This window comes from Odontomachus brunneus, unplaced genomic scaffold (assembly GCF_010583005.1).
Source record: "Odontomachus brunneus isolate Ranch 3 - 2012 unplaced genomic scaffold, Obru_v1 Obru_scaffold_039, whole genome shotgun sequence".
NCBI lineage: Eukaryota > Metazoa > Arthropoda > Insecta > Hymenoptera > Formicidae > Odontomachus > Odontomachus brunneus.
This window is the reverse complement of record NW_022639489.1, coordinates 682326-687554: the sequence shown is the minus strand read 5'-3', so window position 1 is coordinate 687554 and position 5229 is coordinate 682326. Positions and strand designations below refer to the sequence as shown.

General features: G+C 36.1%; 1 protein-coding gene and 1 long non-coding RNA gene across 3 annotated transcripts in view; one reads left to right on the top strand and one right to left on the bottom strand.

The window, feature by feature from the left end:
- Positions 1–3036, top strand: part of LOC116844154 — a 110561-nt gene extending 107525 nt beyond the window's left edge. The window contains exon 5 of the long non-coding RNA XR_004377986.1: positions 1298–3036. This is a non-coding gene — a long non-coding RNA (uncharacterized LOC116844154). The remainder of the gene's footprint in view (positions 1–1297) is intronic.
- LOC116844153 (basement membrane-specific heparan sulfate proteoglycan core protein-like) overlaps positions 1–5229 on the bottom strand; it is a 280015-nt gene that overhangs the window by 112733 nt on the left and 162053 nt on the right. The window lies entirely within an intron of this gene.

Here is a 5229-nt window from a genome sequence, read left to right as displayed (position 1 = left end):
TCTCTCTCTCTCTCTCTCTCTCTCTCTCTCTCTCTCTCTCTCTCTCTCTCTCTCTCTCTCTCTCTTTCTCTTCTCTCTTTCTTTCTTTGTATGTGAACTTTGTTTCACTTATTGTCAACATATGAAAAAGCTTGAAACATATGTGTGAAACCATTTTATCATTATGAAATATAACATTTCTTAAGATATCATGATCCCTGTTATACGTGTGTACGTATACGTGTATACGTGTGTCTAATTTTGATATCACGAAAAAAGAAAAATGTATGAAATTGTTAAAATTCGTTCATGTTATTAAGAGCAGTGTACAATGCATACGTTTGTTCGTCATAGTTCGTCGAAGTAAATGAATATAAGAATTCGAGCTTGAATTTCTCATCAAACGGAGCTCAAGTCGTTTTTAAGGCGTGAACAATTTTTGTGAAACGGAATTTAATTTTCAAGAGCATTTACTATTTCTACGTTTTCCATATTCTCCTGAGCATACCGACAGAAGACCGACTACGTGGTTTCTATACAACAATAGCGCAAAATTCCGTCGTTCCTATTTTCTCTCGCATTGAGAATAAAAATCTACACTAAGACACGTTTGTGTGGATTACTCACAATGAAGCGAATACGATATTCCATTGATATTTAGTACTCAGTAATCCTTTGATTGATCATCCCATATTTTTTTTCTTTCTTTCTCCTACATTTTTTTTGTCGTCGATGCAAAAATCTGTAGCTGCGAATAGATTTATTTATCAAACGGACGCGGTGGTTTCGAGGAAAATTAAAGCATACCAAGTCGATTCATATAGTATTTATCACAAAGCCTTTCAATTCACACACAGACACACAGAAAAATACATAATACTGCATTCAAACAAATATTACTTGTTTTAAATATTTCATAAGTTTATATATCCGCAAGTCAATCATAAGTGCATTATAAGCATTGAATTTATTCAATGAATCTTAACAAATTTAACATTTCAATAAAGAATATAAAATTGAAACAAAAATTCAGTTTGCCTACTATACAAAGTCGAATAAAGTTTTCCATCGGTGAAGTTTTATAATGTTCTTGTAAATAGAATAAGTACTTTCTTTTGCTATATGAGCTTTTCTCAAATTTGTGACGAGTCCATTTTAAGACTCTTATCAGGAAAATATTCCTTGTTGAAGATAACCGTTTCTTAAAAGAAGGAAAGTAAACTGAATAATCGCTTCTCTCAGCGGTAGAATATTTTATGTCTGCGTAAACCGAGATATGAAAAGTTTTTAATAGTATGTACACCTTTTCATGCTACAGTACAACTATCGTGATATTTCTTCGACTTTCGCGTCTGAAGAGTGAAACAGAAGTTTAACGATTGCATATCCATCTGCGAGTAGCTGAGAATCGCATCGATTTCGAAACACCATTCGTAAGTGAATATTATCGATCAACGTACGTACATCGAGCTAAATTTGTACATATTTGTTGTACATCATATTTTCGTCGTTACATTTTACACACACGAGTATATATACGTTGACCATTCGTTGCATTTGTTATGTGCGCATCCATGGTGTGCGGTTACCATTACAGAAACCGCGGAAACACGAGCGGCGCATCGCGAACGCGATCATTTCCGCGAAAAAGCGCTGAGGAAGATTCATGCGCGTGCGAGCGAACACCGCGTCCATTCTCCGGCGTCCTTTGTTGCACTCAGAATAGGAGCCATGTATCATTTTCGTTCGAATAATAGCTAATTGCGCCGTGGATTCGTTTACTCTCGAGTGTAAGGCTCAGAGCCGTTGTTGCGTTCTGCTGGCTGCACGTACCGCGGCTTCAAAGGGAAAGAGAGAAATGTCTGTGGGAACGGGGAAAATGACGGTGGCTGTAGGAAATATCGGACTGGAGCGAGTAGATGTGCGTTATTATTTATTGCTCGTACAAAACTCTCTCTCTCTCTCTCTCCCTCTCTCTCTTTCCCCTCCTTCCTCCCCATTCCTTCTCATTTTGTAAAAGTATAGGCGACGCTTTGCAAAAACGTTTTTGACGAAATTTGTAGCGATCGTTACGGCTTCTACTTGAAGTTTGTCGAAGCTCACAGAGGAAAGTTTTTAGAAGCGTACTTAAGAGCTTTTAGTAGTTCGCCGGTATTTTGTTCTTTCTTTGGAAAACAGGAAATATGTATTGGAGAATGTAAGCGCGTGTCTTACAGCGTTTATTATAACGCGCGCATGAAACTTCTCAGGACTCTTGCGGCTTTTGCGGCCCTCGATTTCGTACGTGACGTGTATATTAACACTTGCAATGTTTTATAAACGCCGGAGACTCGATTAGATAAGATCGTTTCCTACCAATCTTCAGCTCTACTTGATAACTGCCGAGCGCGAGAGGAAGAGTCGTCAGAAAGAAGAAATGTGGAATAGGTCGGCAAGTAAATCCGTTATTGTTTATTACTACACTACACTCGTTATTATTTGTAACAGGTCTTTACCGCTCGACGCTGCATGTCATAGAGCGAGATTTAAAGATGAATCTGCCACAGATATAAAAAGTTATCTCTGCAAAAATGCTCCGACCCCGGGCAACATTTGCGCGCGACTATCAACATGATGTCTTTCTCCGGAATTAAAGAACTAAATTAAAGAACTAGACTAAAATCCATCGTATTTATGTAAATTGTAGCGATTACAATGGAACAACGTTATTTTATAAATACAGAATCAAATAGTACGTTTCATAAAATGTTTCAGAGAATATTCGTAACGGCAGTTCTGTAAAAACTATTTAAATTTTATTTGTCAGATAATTTTTACAATTTTATTTGTTAATAATTTTTATATATCAATGAAATAAATGGTTATATAACGGAGACTGCATTCATACACTGAGAGAAAAAAATATCCAATAAAAAGATTCTATTCGGTATGAGTGCCAATAATACATTTAAGTACATTTTCTCAAAACCTTAGCCTCTCATAAAAGTAATTGTTCTATTTATATGAGAAAATTTAAATTTAAATAAATATGTCATTAGCACGTATTAAATAAACATTATTTTTTAAATACTTTTTCTCCTAGTGTACAATCCTACCAGAAAAAGTGCGTGTTAACTAAATCTCGAATGTATCGAAGTGGGTGAAGCCTCTTTTCCGCGACGCTAATTGGCTGTCTCGACCGTCTCGATTGTCTCGATCCCGTCGCAGTTGAATTCGTGCCGCTTGCAGCTGTCAGCCACGGTGACAGATCAGGTTATGTTGTTCGCGTCATATGAATTTGATATTTATTGTAATCCCATTGTAACAATGTTACATGTAACATACATGTTAGTTGTAATTTCTTACTCAACAAACAATATAACTGTTATATAATATACGTGTTATGTAACAGTTACATTGTTGAATAGGAAATTAAATTTTAAAATTAAAATTAAAATTAAAATTTAAATTAAATTTAATTTAATTTAAATTAAATTTTAATTTTAAAATTAAAACACAATGTTACATGTAACATATATGTTAGTTGTAATTTCATACTCAACAAACAATATAACTGTTATATAATATACGTGTTATATAACAGTTACATTGTTGAATAGGAAATTACAACTAACATATATGTTACATGTAACATATATGTTAGTTGTAATTTCATACTCAACAAACAATATAACTGTTATATAATATACGTGTTATATAACAGTTACATTGTTGAATAGGAAATTACAACTAACATGTACGTAACATTATGTTTGCTGGGAATATAATTTGTTAAAACGAGTATTGTAATATAAATTGTAAATAGTACAACGAAAAGGCGAAGCGCGCGCTATGTGGTGTTCTAGTAATTATAAAAATAAATATAGAAATAAATATAATTATAAATTCAGTTTTCTTTCTCTCTTTCTCTCTCTCTCGATTCAATGATACATACTTGATACCCAGCGAATTTATGCGTGTTCTACACTCGTGACCGTTGTTAGCCGAAGACAAATAAACTGCGAGAGAGAGAAAAAGGGAGAGGTGCGAGAAAAATGAAAAAAGGAAAATGCGGAATATCGGTCACGGGGCACATTGACCGGGCGGACTCGTTATTATTTATTGCCGGCGCGAAACGCTTTTCCCCTTTCGTAGTTGCGCGTCGTTGCAGCGCGAACGAGCCGACGACGAACACGAAGAGCTCATCCGTAATGTCTCGTAGCGCGCGCGGGACTGTCGGGTGAAAAAAAAAGCGGCGGGAGAAAACAAAACAGCGGACCTGTCACGATTTTCATGAATAGGCGGACTGCTGAGGAAGATTCATGTGTACGAACTGGCGTTACTCTGATTTCTCATTGGGCATCATCGAACCGGGAGAAACAGTGCCGCCGAATATCGGCGTTCTCACGATCGTTAGGGATATTCAAGCCCGACCTGTGTTTTACAGGCGGCAAGATAACGATATATCGTGCGTCTGTATTTATATAAGGGAGATCGGAAGTATATGGCCCCAAGGATATGTTGGCCGTGTGTTTTTTTTTTTTAGTATTTATTTTGAGAGGAATAATGGTTGCGAAAATCGCGAAATATTCCTCTCAGAACATAAATACTTCTTCCTGAGTCTCATTAAAATCAGAATACTATTACAGTTAAGAAATAAAAAAAAAAACTGATTTGATATAGCAAAATTAAGCAAAATAAATTTTCGAGCCTCTCAAAATTTTCTATTAATATTCTCCATCGTGACTGATTTGGTCTCCTCATCTGTTCCCTTCGCAATTCATACATAAGCAAAGCACATATGACCGACATACCTCTTGGTACTTAATTAGACCCAATTATATCTAGTTTCCCTACTACTAGATAAATTCTGCAATGAAAGTTTACTTCCACTGGTAAAAATCGGTAAGACATAAGAGCAGAAAAGCGGGAGTATTTTATGAGTAAATACGAGGGTGGTCTGAAAAGTTTCCGACCTAACAAAGATACAAGTCATTTTTTCTGAAAATTGTTTTTTATTTTTCAACATAGTCTCCTTGTAAATCTACACACTTCTCCCAGCGATGCTCCCATCTCTGTAACCCGTCGAAATAGTACTCGGCGTTTTTCTCTGCAAAATAATTGTTCACGAAGGTGATTGCCTCTTCATTTGACGAAAATCTCTGTCCTCCGAGCGCAATTTTTAGATGAGGGAACAAAAAGAAGTCGCTTGGGGCTAGATCTGGTGAGTAAGGTGGATGGTCAAGCAGTTCAAACCGTAATTCGTGGATT